Source organism: Passer domesticus, chromosome 6 (genome assembly GCF_036417665.1).
Source record: "Passer domesticus isolate bPasDom1 chromosome 6, bPasDom1.hap1, whole genome shotgun sequence".
Classification (NCBI taxonomy): domain Eukaryota; kingdom Metazoa; phylum Chordata; class Aves; order Passeriformes; family Passeridae; genus Passer; species Passer domesticus.
Genome location: NC_087479.1, coordinates 41,558,937 through 41,577,990, shown reverse-complemented (window position 1 = coordinate 41,577,990; position 19,054 = coordinate 41,558,937). Strand labels below are relative to the sequence as shown.

Here is a 19,054-nt window from a genome sequence, read left to right as displayed (position 1 = left end):
TTTATTTCTTTGTTTCTTCTTCCATCTATTTCTTTACTAATGATTTATAACACTGTATTGCTTTTTCACAATTGCTGCATACTGAACTGATGTTTTTACAGAGCTCTGAGTCATAACCCCATAATCTCACCCTTGAGTGGTAATGGGCAGCTCTGAAATCATCATTTTACATATGAAAATAAGTCTTATGTTTTGTTTGATAGTATTTGATAGTTATCTGCACTAAATAACTTTTTTATTGCCCATTGAGTTTCATAAAGTATATAATTCTGTGACAATGGTCATCTATGTTATTATGAAAGTGCCACCAACAATTTAATCACCTTAAAATTAATATTCCTTTCCAGGTAATTTGCAAGAAAATAGAGTCAGACCCACTTAAATCAGCATTCTTTGAACAAAATAATCTACAGTGTTCTGGAAAAAGCATAAAAATTGAAGCAACAGGAGAAGGGACACTTTGAATATTCTTCTAGAATTTGAGGGCTTTAGCAGATAAAGATTTGTATTTAGAACTTCAAGATGAATATTTCTTCTATTAATGTGTTTGCATTCCAAACCCATCTAAATTTTCACTATCCACAAGCTTCCTTAAAAATCCCAGAGTGCAATCACTTCTCCATATTTGAAAAAAGAATTTTTAAAAAATTGATCAAATATTACCATTCTGTCAGTGATCAAAGAATATTTTCTCTAGTTTTTCTTTTGGCCATGCCACTTCAGATGATTCACTGATATAATGAATGCTTTGCAGTTTTCTCTAGTGCAAAATCAAACTGGGTTTTGGAGAGTTAAATTTAAAAAAATTGTGCTGTCTTGTTCCAGTGGAAAGTATTTATTTCAATGCTTTGTGTTTTGATAGTATCTCCATGTGTTTCATGATATGGATAATGAATAATAGTTTAATTTGATACCATATTGACATTCATTTTAAGGAACTTAGTGAGTATTAAACTCCAGTATGCATGTCAGGTAATATGAAATGGCACATGGGCATACATATGAGTATAACCACTGCAATAAAGAATTTCTTTTCAATAAGTCAATGACAGAAATTCACAAAAAACGTACAAAGGCCTAGCATTTTCTTTTCAGCTCCTAGCATCTTCAGGACTGATGACAACAACATGCAAATGGCTATAAATAATAGGATAAATAGAAGTTAAAATATTTGTACCTGACTTTAAAAAATAAAGAAAAGTTAAACAATTCACGTGAAGTCATAAGACTTAACATTGCAGCTGAATTCTGCTTTCTGATTCTCTAACTAAGTGAAGCTGTCAAGATTTCTATAATTATTATTGCCATTGTGTCAGAAAAAAAGATGTAGAACACTAAAAATTTTGTAAAGTTGGCTGGTTCATATCTTAATATAAATAATTGCTTCCAGAGTAAAACAAGTGGGTATTATTATCTTGAAATTGTCTACTGCAGAGACAAGAGAGAAAATGGGGCCTTGATACATGCTCTGTTCTTAAGCATCCTGGAGTCCCCACTTCATAAGAGGGAAATAGGTGAGAAATAGTTCTGAAATGAACTCAATTGACCTTGACAACAGGCACACTAATGGCTCTGGAAGTGGAGAGCAGGGCAGGCTACTTAATCCTCAGTGTCAGAAAGCAATTAAATCTGCTAATTACCAAATTATGTGTTCAAATTCTCAAAGGCAAGCATAAGCAGTAATGATTATCCATTTTACAAATAAATTCTTCCCCCTCTCTCCAACTGTTCCTGAGTATTCCCAAAAGATAACATTTTCACACAGGAGCACTTAATGTCACACTAAATGGCAATGATAGCCTTCGCTTTCTCCTTGGAGATGGTTCATTTATGATTCCCAAGTGTCAGGCTGTGAGACTGGACACTGTTAACACAGTCATAACCATGATGGTATGAAATTTAGATAAGCGAATTTATTGTGAGAGCTGCTACTGGGGAATGGAAAGGTAGAGCAATTTCTAGAGTCTTGCTTCTCAAAGCTGAAGAGGTGAAGAAAGAAAAGGAAAAATGTAGAAAAAAGTTGCAAACTATTTCCTAGTGTAATTATTAAAATCAACTGATAAATCTTGGGATATTGCAAAAGCACAAGACCCCATGTTTGTGAGTTTCACCTTCAAAGAGGAGGTCATTTTTGCCAGAAAGTTTTTGCCATATTCTATACAAAGCCAACGAAGAACTAAAATATTTCCTGGGAGTCTTTTCTGACATCTTTCCCTAAGCTCCAAGAACTTAGCCTGCTGAATTAAAACACATGAAGAGGTTATTGTAAAAGTCCAACGCACAAGAATAAACCTAGGTTATTTATATGAAAGTTAATCTCTAAGTGTCAATAACAGGTCAATGCAACATCACCAGAACAAACTCAGCTGCATTCTTTCCAAAAAGTGCTGTTCCCTAGCCGATTTATTATCCTCTCATACATCACACCAGCAGGCTGCTGGAAAGAAGCAGAGAAAGGGCTGCCCTAGAAACATTTGATTAGCCTTTAATTAACTTCTACTTTGCTGTGGAGCATCCATGTAGTCAGAGAGAAGGCTTAAAGGAAAAGCACAAAGGAGTACAGCTGAGAATAGCCCCTGCATGTATGTCACCCTGTCACTTGGTTTGCGTATTCCTTTAACCCTACTCTTTTGGGGTTAAAATGAAGAAAAAATTAAATTTCCTGATTTTTACAAAGTTTGGGGGTGTTGGGTTTTTTTGGTTTTTTTTTTGCAACCAGAAACATAATAAGGTGTTCAATAATGAAGGGTCAAAACAGTTGAAATAATTTTACAAATAAAGAGTTCTGAACTACTGTGGTTTGACAACTGCATTGAAATTCATCTCTTGTGTTCCTTGTGCCTGTTAGTTCACCAAGGGTTGACAGTTCAGAGTCTGCAGGACTTGGTATGCAGATGAGTGAAACTTCACTGTATAAAGCATAATTTTAAAAGAAAAACCTTCATTATCTCTACTGTGAAATATCCTGCTAGTTTGACCTTTTTTGTTTTTTCTTAATTTCAAGATTTTTGGAACAGTGTTTTTCAGCACTCTCTGCAAGACTTACCGTATGAAGAAAAAGACTACAGAGAAATATAATTTTTCATTACATTAAACCTCTATCATTTTATCACGTCTATCATTTCTGTCTACACAGCACACATCTATTCTCTGCAGCCTGTCTTTGCATTGCAGTTTGAAACACACAGTAATTTCAAGTGGGTCTGTTGTGTTATCTCTGGTTTTCAAAGATACCTAGATATGTATTATACTTATAAATAGGTGCCATTAATCCTTTGAGACAAAACTGTAAAAACAAGAATATCTTTTATCTGAATTTGTGCTTCCTTTCCTTCTGCCTAGAGTATGCTGAATCTTAAATGGCTTTTCATAGGATTTAAAGACACAGGTTCTTGTGATCGTAAAGACTGAATGAAAAACATAACTTCATTACATTATTTCTTGATTTTTAATGTAAGTGCTTGATTGCTTTTCAAAAATATGGCAAAATCATCACTTCTAGAAACATAGAAACACCAAATCATAGAATAGCCTGGGCTGAAAGGGACTTTAAAGAACACCTAGTTCTGACCCGATGCCATGGACACCTTTCCCAAGACCAGATTACTCAGAGCTTCATCCAGGCTAGCCTCAAACACTTCTAGGGATGGGGCATCCACAACCCCTATATGCAATAAATCATGTGTGTAATATGCAATACCAGAATTCAATTTATTGTAAAGTCATATGAGAAAGTTGTGTTTTATTTTTATCCCACAACAAGTTTCTGCCAACTGTAAGTTTCTATAGGACTTACTTTTCCAGCATTCAAGTCTTGAGTAACTTCTATCTGCTCAGTGACACAATACAGCATCTTATGCCTCTTCTTCACATCCATGATAGGGCTTCCTACAATAGTAACAGAAAGGGAAGACTCAAGATTCATTAATATTATCTGTATTTAAAAATTATGGAGCTTTATTGATTATAATAGTGTTGGGGATTTTTTTCCATGCCAAAAAGTGAACCCTTATTACAAAATCAAGTGAAATTTTAAAGATAGCTGAGAATCTCTGGAACACAAGATTGATATAAAAATAATTGATGAAATCCAAATTTTAATTGAGCATTTTAAAATTAACATGTTTTGATGCTTTAATGGGTTTGTTTAGGTATACAAGTTTATTATGGGAGATGCACCTAAGAAAATATCCCATCAGAATATTTAATGATTCTTAACATCTTTTATGTCTATAGATCAGTGATCTTTGTTCTTAAGTTCCATTAAGACTGTAAAGAGTCATGCAGGTGATTCTAAGACAGCCTTATTTACTTATTTTTTAAAAAATTTATTATAAAAAGCAAATTTTGAACTTCTTGACTTCTTCAAGTTCTCACCTGGTAAATAATTTTTTTTTATTAATTCATATGGACTGTGGTTATAGCAAGATAATATTAAGTGACAGGAGTTAATAAATGACCCTATATACAAAATTTTAAATATTATATCTGGAATAAGTATCAAATGGAGAGTCATCACTAACAGCTTAAAAGAGTTCATCTGTGACTTTGCAAGTAAAGTTTTTTGTGTAATAAAGTTCATATATGTGCATCTTTCATATATTCATCCACATGTATGTGACAGTGCTTTGTTTTTTACCCTTTCTGAACCATTTCCAGAATTTCCTCCCTAGTTTCCCAACCTTTCAAAATGTATTTTAAAATATCTTTAGGTTTCACAGAGAATAGGAGAATTATCTAGTATGTGAGAAGTATCTAAATATAAAATTCTTGGGTATATTCTTGGATTTTCTTGTTTTTGCACTAAAACAGAGAGGTGCATTGACACAGCTCTCTGCAGCATTTTTAAGTATCCAAAATACAAGGAGCAAAATTACTTTTCCAAAATACATTCAATCCTCTAGCTTCTGCAAGTCTAGCCTCATTCACTTATGATGCTCCTGCAAGAAGTGCTAGCATGATCAGTGAATTGAAAACTTCTAAAATTGGCTGGAAATACCATATAATCCTGTTCCAAATTTAATGGAAAAGGGAAGCACTGAAGAAATTGTCCAGACTGAATTCAATGAAGGCCATTCACAGTTAAAGAGAAGATCCTTGGCAACAGAATGCATTTCTCAAACAGAGAGAAAGAAAATGGATTTTCATTCTCTAAATGTTTAGTTCATAAAGATATTCAGTGTATTTGAAATTAGCTCCTGCAAGTATTTTTGCCCTGTGAGTCAGTAGAACTCCACAGCAGTTTTTGTGGCTGCACAGTGAGGTGCCATAACAATGTTTATTGTCTTTCAGTTTAGTGTGTGTTCTTTCTCTCAATGTGAAATATTATGAGACAGCAGTGGGCTCATTTTATCTGGGCTATCCTGCAGTTGCCTTCTGATTCACATTTTATTGGCTATGCAGAGAAGGTGCCATTTAAAACTTTAATTGCCAGAGAGGGTTGTGAAATATTCACTGAGATTTACTACTTTCCCTTTGTGATGTACCTTCACAGCAAAGTGACCCTGGTGGTTAGGAAACATATTGTATAAATGGCAATTTAATGAGGGCTTGGAGACTATGAGGTCCCCAAAGAACACTTAATTTTGAAATTTTCTTGTTATGGAGTATTTTATGAAGAAATCCTGGCAGGAATTCCAATGAAGATAACCAGGGTCTTTAGCCAGAGACATAATAAAAAATGGAGCAAAATTCCTAGTTAATACTGTAAAGACAGGCAAACTGCATATCCATGAATTCCAATTGTATTGTTTAACTAAACTTATGAAGAAAAGCACTGACATGAAGAAAGATCTCTATTTTTAATATGTAAATAGCCTGCACATTTTTGAGTTATTAGTGAGAAATCTAATCACAGCATTCATGATTCACAGTTAGAATAATTGTTCAGAACATAACAAGTATGTTGATAGCTTTCCTGTTTTCAAGAGCAGCATAATACCTAGTAGATGTATTACTTTAATACACAGATTTTCTAAAAAATTTGAATTCAGCTGCTAATATATTGCATTTTCTGCAAGGCAGCTAAACAGTTTCATTCATTTTATTGCTTGTTAACTTTGAAATATAAAAATGATCATTTATATGTTAATATTGAGTATTTCACTACTGATTATTTTTAGGAATAACTTGCTTTACTATGCTCAGGTCCAATTCAGTACTGATTCCACTGTTTACTGAGACCTTAAACTGCTGTACTCCTTTTAAAACAACTTCTGTTGTGTTAAGCCCAAGGGGCAGCTAAGCCCCACACATTCACTTGCTCCTCCTTCAGTGGGAAGGTGAAGAGAAGCATAAGGGTAAAAGTAAAAAAGAACAACCTAGTGTGTTGAGCTAAAGACAGTGTAATAGGCAAAGCAAAAGCTACACGAAAAAAGCAAAGCAAAATAAGGGATTCATTCACTCATCAGCAAGCAGATGTTTAACCATTTCCAAAGAAAGTAGGGCTACATCCGTGTGCAATAGTTACCGGTGAAGGCAAAAGCAATAACTCCAAAAGTTTCTTGCTTTCTCCTTTTCCCTGGCTTTGATTGCTGGACATGAAATCATATGATAAGGAATAACCCTTTTGTCAGCTGTGGTTAACTATGCTGGCTGTATCTCCTCCCAGATTCTTGTGCACCCCAGCCTACTCACTGGCAAGATTTTATAAACTAACCAATTTTATTTACTTATATGGAGGAAATCTACTTCTGAAATGAGGGCCACATGAGGTTCTTCAAAGAAAGGGAATGATGTTACAGTAAGTGACTGTCTATGCCACGTGCCCTGAATATATTAAAGCTCGTGGTAGGCTGTCACTCATAGTATTTGATCATTAGTGTCACAGAAAATACCTTGAAAATTCTGTGAGAGAATAAAATGCAGAACATAATTTGAAAGGTTAAATGGCAAAGCTCTATCCAAAACTAACTGTATATGAAAACCAGATAGTTATTTCATAAATATTTTTAGCTTTTGACACTGTTAGTGACTAAGCCCTGAGAGAAATGTGTCCTTTCCAGCTGCTGACAAATCCGCAGACTAAGTCAGGTCACTTCAATAGTCCTTCCACTTTGTTCTTGAGGTGGTGATGATTGAACATTCAAGCAAGCATCACCAGAGGTGAGAACCTAATTGGGATGGAATTCTGCCAGCAAAATGAAAGTATGCAATGTCCAAAAAAAGCCAAACCAATCTACAAGAACTCAACCAAATTAAAATAGATAGCTGCTGTCCCTGTCTCTGTAAGACACTTAACCATAAGCATACACAAGTAAGACCAGTGAGTACATAGACATTTCTATTGAAAAATTAAATTCTTTGCTGGACTAGATTATAAAATTTAAACTGGTCAGGTCCAACAACAAAATAGTAATAATTTATAATGGCAGCTACAAGTGAAGTAAACAAACGATTTGTCAAAATGTCATTGCGAGGAGTGACAAATATTCACCCCTACTCCCTCAGAGTCCTCAAGCACATGCACCATGAAAAATGGTGCTGCTGCTCTTGCACATTGTTTCCTCAGCAGGTCAGGAGCTGCTGCCTGTCACAGCAGTGGGGTACAGGCTCACAGGGTGGCTGGAAGCAATTCCAGATGGACAGCCCACAGGCGGCTCGTATCCATCAGGCCCGTGAGGGGGCCGGGACCAGCTGCCCCTCACAGCCCCTGCAGCAGCCTGACTTCCCCAGCCCTGTCTCACCTCAGTCTCCACCTGGAATGAGACTGGCTCCCAAGGGATTCACACAGCCATTACTGGAGTCAGTGCTCCTCAGCACTGCGGGAGGTTCCCTCATGAGGCTCCTCCATGCTGCCCTCAGGCTGCAGCCCCTCAGGCGCTGGCCAGGTGGGGAGGCGGTAGGCCCGGAAGGAAAGCTGCTGCTGGCCGCCGCTGGCACGCTGTGTGGGAGCAGTGTCTGGGCGCAAAACGCGCATGAGGGAGGCAGGTGGTGCAACACTCAGTGAAAAATAACCCTGCACACCTGAGCATTTGGGAATTGTCTGTTCAAAACAGCTCTGAAGAAAAGGGCACAAGTGTCCAAGCAGGCAGTAAAATCTATGTGAGCCAGCAGTGCCCTGGCAGAAAAGAAAACCAAGTCCAGAGAAGTGATCCTTCAAGTCAACAACTGAGCAGAGCAGGCCTGTGTCCAGGTTTGGACTCCTTGAGCCACAGTGCAACTTTGTGGGTCTCCACACATAACCAAGAACTCTACTCTTCATTTCTCCCTCAAAGGTATTTTTTGATCATTGATATCCTATCCCAAGAGTGACCTTGGTTATGGGCACACAAGCATCTGCAGTGGCAGACCTGACAGGAAGTTAACAAGCGTTACCTGATGGTAACGCTTGTCACACTGGGAATGCAGCAATGGCAGCTGCAGATGCAGCCTGTTGTCTCTAGGAGCTCTGAAAACAGTTTGGCTTATGGCTGTTTCCAAAATTTTCTGGTGCAGGAGTGTGGCATATGAGGGCAGACAGATGGTCAGTGTGCTGTGCTGAAGGGTACTTGCATTAAATAGGCACAGAGATTATGGAATATGTTCCCAGCCAGTGATGCTCCAAGTTCTTTGCAGTGTAGATATAGCAAATTAGTTTCAGAGATAGCCATGAGTAGGGACGACACACACTGCTCCAGGTTAACAGGACCACTAATTCAGCAATTATTCCCTGAACCAGGTGACAAGAACAATAATAGTTGTAGACTAAAGGATGCAAAACTGGTTCATTTAGTTATGGCTTAGCTGAGGCTGATTATTCCTTCATTTGTGTTATATCTTCTAAAATATCTTTAGACGACCTTCTAAAGACGTCTTTAGATTTTTTGGAAGAGCATATTTTGATTCAAAGTCCAGATTGTATCTAAACATTTTTCAACCCTTTTTTTCAGTTCAGGTAAAAATATATTAGAGTCAATGCTAAAAATATCAGCCTAACTTGAATAACTTCTTCCCCAGTAGTTGTCAAAATGATGATCAAAACTTTTAATAACCTCACATTAAATTTCAGTGAGAGATTTAATCCAGATTAAAATTATAATTAATTTTGGATTATATGCTATCAGGAACTAAAGAGAATATGAATGGCAAGAAGTGAAGGGGAAGGAAAGGTAGAATTGGAGGTCTGCCCTGAACAATGACAACATCTTGAGATATTCTCTTTAGAATGTATCATTAGAGCAGTCATAAGTGACAATCTCAAATTTAATGAAAGGAGCTCTGAATGTTTTTTTTTTGTTTTTTTAAAAAAATATGAGTTGCATTTGTTTAGGTGTGTTCAGGCCTTTTTAGTCCTGTGGAAATCTCTTCAAGAGAGGCAGACTATCACTGAAGACATTTTTTACTGAAAAATTTTCTTTTAATTGCCTGTGTTTAGAGATCGATGTGGCAGCTCCTAGCTGTATAACTGTAGCTAAAGAAGAAAGATGTTGAATATCAATGCCATTGTTCTGTTTTCCTTGGAATTATTTTGATAAACTCGGTGCACCTGTCAAGTGTTGGGTAAAAGACCTGGAGAATATCCTGTTTTTATTTACACTGACAAATTTCTTCTAAAGGATTTGTTTTGATAGTGGAATCTATTTTTTCAACTGGTTGAAAATTACCTACTTTTGAAAAGAAAAAAAATTACGTTTCATTATGAAAATATCAAAAAATCAAAAGGCTGTGGGACAAAAAATATTTTTTATTTTCAAGAGTGTGACTCAAAACTCTAATTTTTTCCCAATGAATTTTTTTTTTTCAGATTTCCTGATTTTGTAGAGTATTAAAAATACAGCTATTATCTGGAAAATGAAAAAGATAACATCTTTTTTTCCCATTTTGAGGAGAAATAAAAAGGATATATGGGTAGATACTGGAACTGCCAGCTGGAAGACACTGTTGGAAATATGTTTAGCCTAAATTAAACTTCAAATCCTGTGTGTCAGATACAACAAAATCTCTATAAAAAATTGTTTTTCAAAATCCAGTCACTGAAGTAAAGCATCAGAATTAAGAGAAACAAATGAGGAAAAAGTCACCCAGAATTGATTCAGCAGACTAGTTTTGTCATTCTGGATAAATAATCTATATAGTTTTATTTGAGAATGAAGAATAATTCTATTTGAGCATTCTTTGGGACCTTTGTCTGAGGAAGAAAATTTAGTTTTGTAATTTCTATGGTTCTAAGATTCTGTGATTTTGAGTCTTCTCGTACCTTCATCATGTTAAATCTCAAAGAGGTAAATTCATTAGGTAAAATACATTTTTAACATAATTTCTTGAAAGGAGTGAAAGTTTATTTGATATGTGAAAATATAGAACTGAAATTTGAGGCCATTCTTGGGGTTTGGATTGAGAAGTAAATACTAATGAAAAATATTATTTTAATTTCAAGAATCTTAAAAGATCAGCTGCCCATTAACCACTCAAAGCAGGTTATGATTTAAGATTAGATTTCTACAAACAGTTAGTTTATTACAGACTTTAAAACTGTCCTCTGGTCTGCAGCAGGCAGTACATCCAGTTGATTGAGAATTAGTATTGTGGCATGGCCTTTGAAATATGAGTATATTAGCAGGTAAGAATATCTCTTGTAACACATTGAGCTTTAGGATGGCTGTCTGAGCACTTCAAAACAAAGGTCTTTCTTATTAAAAGTCTTCAATGATAAGGAAGTTTCTTAGTATAGCGCTTTTGAATAATAGAGATAGTACCTTTTATAGCTTCTTTTGTTAAAATTCTTTGTAAGTTCTATTCTAGAATTTAAAATGCTTGTGCTTTATGCTGCTTGTGTGTAAAGACTTTCTTTTTTTTCTTTCATTTTTTTCATCCATGCAGTGGATGATAGTGCAAGTATCACAAATTTTCTGACAGAGACAATATTCAGCCCACTAAGAAGCTTTTCTATTCTAAACTAGAAATAAAGTTTCAGGGCTGAAAAGATACTTTGCAACTTGATAACTTGATTTTTTTCCCTGCTTCAATTAGTCCTCTAACCTTGGAATGTTTTGATCTCTCTCTGTGTCTGTCAAATGCCATAGATGCCATAGATACCACACAGAAAAGGTAACACAAACTGTTACTGTAGCTTCTCTTGTGTTCTATGCACGTACATCATAGTGCTTCCCCTCCATCAGGATTTTAGATAGCAATTTGTCTGTGAAGTCTCTTGTGCTTTAGCCACTACCATATGGATTTGTATTCCACTTCAAAAACCACATCTGTGTAAAAATGTATGGGAGTCATCCATATGTGTGTATAGGCACCCAAACATGGATACATTCTGGCAAATAAATCCCCTGACACTTTAATGACGCTTAGCTCAATCCTGGTTTCTTCCTATCTCTCTGAAGAAGGGATTAAAACATATATATATTCTCAGTTTTGTAAGAAGATTGGAATTCTATTTCCTTTTTATTAATGTATAAGTACTTCTGGTATGCCCAGAACTACTGGCAAAGATATAGAGACCACTCTTCTGAAATTCTTGTGATCTGGAAATAATTGCACAGGAGGTAACCCACAGAAAAAGAGAATAAAGAGGACAAAACTGGACTGGCTTTATTTCACTTTGTGTGTAATGAATTGGTTGGAAAAAAAAATTAACTAATAAAGCATCCATGTAGCTGACAGACAAACTGAAACTATTCCCCAGCCTAATTCTGACATGATTGAAGGTGATAGACTTTACAAAGTGCTTTCAAAGTGTAAAAGGTGAGAAAAAGCCTAGAGAAACATAGGAACTCCATAGACGGAATTGCATGAAAGAACTGTCATCGAAGAAAAAAGATTAAATGATAAATTTTCTTCTATTTTTTTGAAGGGTAAAGACATGAGAAGACTTAATTGAAGCAGAATGCGTAGTAGAGGTAGGGACACTAAATCTTGATATTGTTACTAATGGAGAGTTCATGGAGGTGTTGACTGAAGGAAGGCATAATATTGCAAGTGATGGGAGGAAAACCAGTGAAGAGAGATTTTAATCTCTGTACTTTTTCTGTACTTTTACCATAGTAAGGCCTATAAAGCTTTCATCGAAAGATACACCTATGGTTCTCATAGGTTAACTACAGATACAAATAAAGCACTAGAAAATGTTTTCTAAAAATACCCACACAATACCTTCCTCCTATGTTATAGATTCTGTAAAAATCCCCCTGATTTTAAGAACTGTTTTGCTGTATTTTGCAAACTTTTACTACAGTTTTAAATGCATTTAGAAAACATCATTTCACAATGCAAATGTACTTTGCAATATGCAAACAATTCCAACAGAAATGACATTTGTTCCCCAAGTTTACCTCTATTGCCTCTCAGCATGCAACATGTATTGATTCTAGCCTCAAGAGCTGCATTCTATTCTTCCTCCATTTTAGCAGGTGATAAATCAAAGGTGACAAAGTAGAAGTGAACAAGTGGGACCCCAGGGAGAGGGGTAAGGTGGCCTCTTCTACTTGGCTGGAAAAAAAGCTTCCAAACAACTAAATTTTAAACTTAAGAAAGTTATTCAGAGTTAAGGAGAAGATTGCAAGAAGATTTGGTGCTTTCCAGTTGTCATATTTTCTCAAGAAAATAGTTTCTTTATGAATAGTTTGATTTTTTTCCCTCTGATTTACTTGTTTGATAGTGTTTCAATTCATTCTTTGAAGAGCTTCTATTCAGTGTCTGTATCTTTTTATCATAGCACATTAATAAAGACATGAAAATTACTTCTTATCTTATTCTAACCTTTTTCTCTGCCTCCTACTGGACTTCTAAGGAGTTGTCCATCAGAGTTGTCTGAAGTGCTTTTTAATTCCTGGGAAAACAGGAGAAGAGGTAAATAGATTAGAAAAGTCATTTCTGACTTTGCATTCAACTGAAATTCACATATTCCCTCCTGGCAGGGTTTCCTCTTTGCATTTGTTCTTTTAAATCTTTGTCTTCCAATGCAGTAGTTTCTTACTACTTCTTAGCAGTTTGTTTCTGGGGCTGTACTCCCTCTGACATAATTCCCACAGTATTATTTTAATCACCTATGCAGCTTAAAAGTTTGTGACCTACTTTTCCCTTTTACCTTCAGTTTCGTAATTCCCCATCTAAAATTCCTCCCATTTTTTCCTATTAACATGAATCTCCAGGAACTATGTACACTTCATGGCAACAGTTATATTTTCAAATTTATCTCTTCTTGATCTGTGCTTAATTGTCAAAGGTTTTCTGCCATTACCAGTTATTAATTGTATAATGTATTTTTTATTTACATCTTTTAAAAGACCTGGTGGAAACCTATAACATGAAGGGAATAAATACCTCAGTTAAAGGTTGTTTTCAGTGACCTGTTTTATAATTGTACAGATTAGTAGAAAAAGTTTAATTACAGGATAGAGGAGTTGTCTGTGAGAAGCAAGAGATTCTTCCTACTCTGATGTTAACTGTGAATAAAAGAAACTACATTAATCATTCATTTTCTTCAGGTTCTTAGATTATAAAATCTAAGGGATTGAACCTCTTTGAAATAAATGTCACTGTTAAAAGCACAGAGTACTTGATGCAAAATGAGTAACTGTCTTTGCATGTTGCTACAATCATTGACCATGGGCTAGAGAGGGAGAATTCAGAACTTGGCAAGATTCTATTTTTCTTAAATATTTTATCTTGACTAAATTGTATACATGTGTTCCTGCTTTTGAACAGAATATTTTATATTATATCTTTATAAAAAACACTAAAATTAGCATTGCCCTTCACCTCAAGAGAGGACTTCTCTTCTTTGATATTATTAACATTCCTGAAAATCTTGGAAATTTATTTCACAAGTCTGTGTCTCTGTTTCTTCAAGAGAAAAACAGGACAGTCCTTTTGGAAAATAGTTTGTGGTTTACCAGCTAAGATTACTTGGTGTTGTGTTTTATTTTAAAATAATAAAATAGAGTTTTACTCACAACTAGAAACGAGCTGCTAATACAGAGAAGGATAAAACTGTGCAACAGTATGTAGTAACTTCAGGAATACTTCAGTCTAGGAGTTGAGAAAATAATATTGAGGGATGGTAGAGATACAAAATAAAATTACATGTTTTTGGTTTATGTTTCTCATTATGACTAACAAACCAAACCCAGCTCCCTAACACATGAGATTTTGATTTGGGAACAGGAGGAGAAATGTCAACAGCTGCAGTCATGGTGTATTAGTATTGGTAGTTCTATTCAAGCAGTGGAGAGAGACTTTTTTAAGCTAAAAATCACTTAGAGTTTATAGGTAATAACAGAATATTACTCTGCAATGGTAGGCCAGATTTCTTGCGGAACCTCTTGACACTTCTGTTACTTCTTCAACCTTGCACTGTACAAGAGGGCTCATATCCAACTGTAAGCTTCAAGATCTAATTTCTGTGGTGCAGGAGAAATTCTTTCACCTTTTCCTTGTTGCTTTTTGGCATAAAATAATACAGGAAATTAATACAGAAATAATAAAATTGTTATCTCCTGAAGCACATAGTTTAGCCTGGGTTCAGTAGCTGACTCTTTGTGCTAACATCCATCTGGAATTTCAACACACATACATTCTTTCTGCTTTGAATTTTTGTGAATGGAAGAAGAGAAAATTCATTCATTTCTCTGATGTTTCCATGTCAGGCAGCTAAATCAAGGCAGAGCTTTGACTAAGAGCTGTGACCTGTCCTTCACACTGAGATCTGGGCTGATGGTCCTACTATGGAGATAGTGCACATTGTTCACTTATTTGTCTATATTGAAATTTTAGGACATAAACATAGACATGTAATATTCAAAACTGTGGCAAGATCTTAAAAATGTTCTCAGAAAGGGGATTCTTTTTCTGTTGTCTATAGAATGACATTGTTTGGCTTTACTAGATAAATCAAGATGCAAGTGTGTGTCCCTGATATGAGATATTCTTTCTCTTGAACTGCAATGCAATTGTATAATGGATGATTTTATATTGGTAATTGCTAATTCATGTAACAGGGAGGTTAACTATAGAAGTGAATTCATCATCTCATGAGTTTCATATTCAGTACATGGCAGTGTCATTATTCTGAACTAACGTATTTTGCTACTTGTACTGAATATGCACTTCTATAGTCATAAGGTTAATTGCTTAGTTTACAATTTTTATTACTTTAATTGCAGAGTAATTATGCTGTGTTCAGTAGCCTAACAATACATTTTAAAGGTAACAACAAAAAAAGTTTAGTATAACGGAAGTCTCATAAAGTTGTCTGTTCTAAAGAAATAACTACAGTCTTAGAATATTAGTTTAGGTCTTGGGATGGAGTATTTCTCAAATCCAGCCCACTCCCTTATTTTGGCTTAAAGACCTGTCACACATATATCCTTCTCAAGGAGTATTTAGAGCTCCTTTTTCAAGATAGGGTTGACTTTTTTGGGGTGTCTCTTGGAAAGTGACATGAGAAGAATCCCACCGAGTCTCTTTCTAAGAGTAGTTGTCAGGGGAGCATTGTTCACATCAAACCAAATGAGACAAGTGTACAGAATTAAATACAGATGGCACATTTTTTTCCTTGACAGAAGTAAACCAAAGCTGACCTAGAAGTATTCCTGACTTAGGAGATGTATCCAGCTCCTCTTACTTAAAGGGAGGCAGATTTAATATAAAGAACTTTCCCTAAGGAAGAGGAAATATGTATAAAAGTAGTGGAATGCAATGGGGGCATTAATATGCCTCACAAAACTATCAACATCTATCAGCTATTAATTTCTTTTTAAAAATAATAGAAACATTATCTTGTTAAAGAGAGATTCCCAAACTGCCAGACCCTCATATTATGCCATTGATCTGCATCTTCTTAAAGTGAATTCCCAATATTCCAGTATCATTGACTGGAGTATTTATTAGTTCTCTGTGTGTTTGTGCATATTTGGCAGCTGCTAAATGGGTTTGGCACTTTTACCCACAAGCACCAGAGGAGAGTTGAACCCTCGGTTAATTGGCATTGTGGCAATTATAAAAGTGCTGTTCTTGTGAAGGAAACAGATAGTTGATTTAAAGACAATTAAAGCCCTGATCGAGCTGGGCCCCATCCTCCTCTATATTCATTATTTAGATAGTAAGTTGGCAATGATTATTGTCTTTAGCAGAGGAAGGAAAAAGAGAAAAGAAACCACCTGTGCAGAAGAAAGGAAGTTTGTTAATGGAGCTTGAGGAAGTAGTAGAGCAATCTGGACAGTAGAATCACCAGTGATTACAGGAACAAATGATGTAAATTCAAGTGGCATGTCAGCCTTCATTAATTCCAATGCATTATCAATATGCTAACTACCAAATTCTTTATCCTGTGGAATGACCCTGATGGAGCATAAAGTTTTTGTCTTCCTGGCATTATGTTTCTATACAAAACCCTCCAGCTACAGATCTGCACATTCTCACAGATGGGCAAGGCACATATTAACAAAGAGAGAGATTTCAGCTGTCACTGTGAATTGCCTTTCCAAAGCTGGTTGCAACTATGTGGTGTGGGATTGTTTGTTTACTGTTCATAAGAGCAAGATCTACAGATTTTGTAACTCTTTGGGAACAACAGTCTTTCAGGAGAATAAGGAAGAATATCAACACTTCTTTTACACTGAGAAAACAGATTCATCAACTTTATCTGATTCTGAAAGTATATATCATGGTGGATGAGGCGGCTTGATTTCAAATTGTAGAGCTTCCATCTAGTAGATTTAGGTGATGGATGGGAACTGAACACAGCAGAGAAAACTAAAAGATAAAAATTAAGCATCTAAGGTCAAAAATTAATTTGATAACACAGAAAAGAAGTCTAAATAATAAATAGAGTGAATGGTGTGCATAAATCAGTCTCCATTTTTAGGTGCAATACAACAATATTAAAATCAGGACAAAACTGTTTATGTTAGTTTGATATATAGCCAGCCCACTCAAACTCTATCTTGTCTCTGGGGATTAAAAAATTCCTAGTAGTCCTTTTTTCCAGGAGAATGCAGTGATAGAAGGAGCCTCTAACAGTAAATTAGTTCAGAATCCTGTGTTTTAAATATGCTCATTTACAGTTCCCTGAGCTGCAATGCAGTCTTCTTGCTTCCTACAGAATCCTGCAGACATGTATAAAACACTCTAAGTCAACTTCTCACCGCTCTTCCAGTGACAGCGGGAAAATCAGGTAGGCATCTGCAATAAGTGGAAGAATGTCTCTGGATGGAGGGACATCTTTCATGTCTTAAAGCCAAAATAAGAAAAATAATCCCAGAAGATGGCAGGGAAGCCTATAGGTGTTAACATATACCAGGTCATACAGCTTCTGCAGGGATCTGACACAATTCAGGCAGAAAAATAGATGTCAGAGATTCTTCCTTCACTTTCCTTGTGGTACAACTAAAATGTTGGACCAACTATTATTTAAGAACCCTATTCTGCCCAAATGGCATGACAAGACATCCAAGAGCAGATTTCAAACTGTGGAACCAAACTAGAGGATTAAGTATATTTTTAAAAAATAAAATACCGCAAATAAACAATAAAGAGATAATAAGTGTAAAAAGGTGTCACATCTAAAATGAGATCAGCACAAGGTTGTGATGGCAGTGGAAGCTCCACAGATCAGACCCTGTTCCTTCCATTCTGTCCCCTGCCTAAAGATACACTGAAGAAATATCTAAGAAGGAAAATGATGCAAGGATTGCACAAAGGGAGCATGGAGAGATGGAGCAAATCCAAGAAGATTTGATCGAAGGACATGAACTAAAGCCTGTAAAAGGGTAGTGAAAAGTAGATCACTAGTAGTAACACTTGCAGATGACTTTTTGAAAATTAAAACAACCTAGTTGGTAAAGGAAAAATGAATATCAGTTCTTAGAATAAATTATTTTCTGGGCTTACCACTACTTTGGTTGTACAGCTTCAAATATTATTAGAATCTTCTGATAAAAGCCATTTTTTACATTTAGAAGTCATGTTAAAATAAACACAATTCAGGTTGACAGGCACTTACCTTCTTCCTCCAACCTGTCTTGTGCTGTTCTGCTGTTCTTTTACTGCAACCCACCTGTGAGAAAAAAAAAATCTTTTTTTCTGGGGGGGTAATTTGTGTTTTACTTATGTCATTTACCATTATGTGTTTTTTTCAGCATATTTATAAGATATTACTGTGCTTCATTAAGTAAATATAAATATAAATATAAATATAAATATAAATATAAATATAAATATAAATATAAATATAAATATAAATATAAATATAAATATAAATATAAATATAAATAAATATATACAAATATAAATATATAAATATATATTTAATTATATAGATATATAAAAGTATATGAATATAAATATGGTAATTATACTTTAGACTAGTGTCTCAGGCACTATTTTCACTTTTTAATTTAAAACCAGAAAACAGTAACCACTGCAGTTTCCTTATTGTTATTATTTTGTAATGAGTACAATGGAACTGAATCTTAATTTTTGAGTCATTTTGAACACTCCTGTGAGGACAGTCAGAACTAGATTTTCAGCACTTTTATCTTTCCACAATCCTATAAGCAATTTTAATTTTCATAATACAATTTAACATACATTGAGATGACAGAATGCTTTTAGTATACTTGGTTACAGTTTTGGCTCAGATTATATATTTTATTATTTTAAGCGAAATTTACTTACAGCTTCTTATATAATATTTAGTGGGACAGAAAGAAGGCCAATCCTGTTAAACAACTTCTTGGTTGTTCAGGTATTCAGTCATAATAATGAGGCCTGTTAAAATCTCAGCTTTCAAATCCTGATCTCGCATTCCCTCTTGTTTATGACTCAGAGGAGTGAGTCAGTTTTGTATCCTGGTAAGTGCTAAATTATTTAGCACCACTGAAATAGCCCCACCAGGCGAGAGTGAGAAAAACAAAACATTTGTCTCCTTAAACCAAAAGGTCTGAGCTAGATGTGCAGCACTGGAGTTTCAAGATTCTGTTTTGGATTCCTCAAGCAGCATGCCTGTAGTGCTGCAGCCATTGTTGGTAACCAGTCTTTCTGTGTTATCCCACTTTCTTTGTGTACAGATGAGGCTGGTTTTGTGTGTTAGAATTACACAATTTGTTTTCTCAGCCCCTTA

General features: G+C 35.3%; 1 long non-coding RNA gene across 4 annotated transcripts in view; it reads left to right on the top strand.

Annotated features, from left to right (window-relative positions):
- The first annotated feature begins 7,844 nt into the window (after nt 1–7,844).
- The window catches only part of LOC135303301 (uncharacterized), a 264,506-nt gene continuing 253,296 nt past the window's right edge, over nt 7,845–19,054 (top strand). For all 4 annotated transcript variants that reach the window (XR_010364754.1, XR_010364753.1, XR_010364756.1 and 1 more), the window contains exons 1-2: nt 7,845–8,216; nt 11,786–11,831. This is a non-coding gene — a long non-coding RNA (uncharacterized LOC135303301). The remainder of the gene's footprint in view (nt 8,217–11,785; nt 11,832–19,054) is intronic.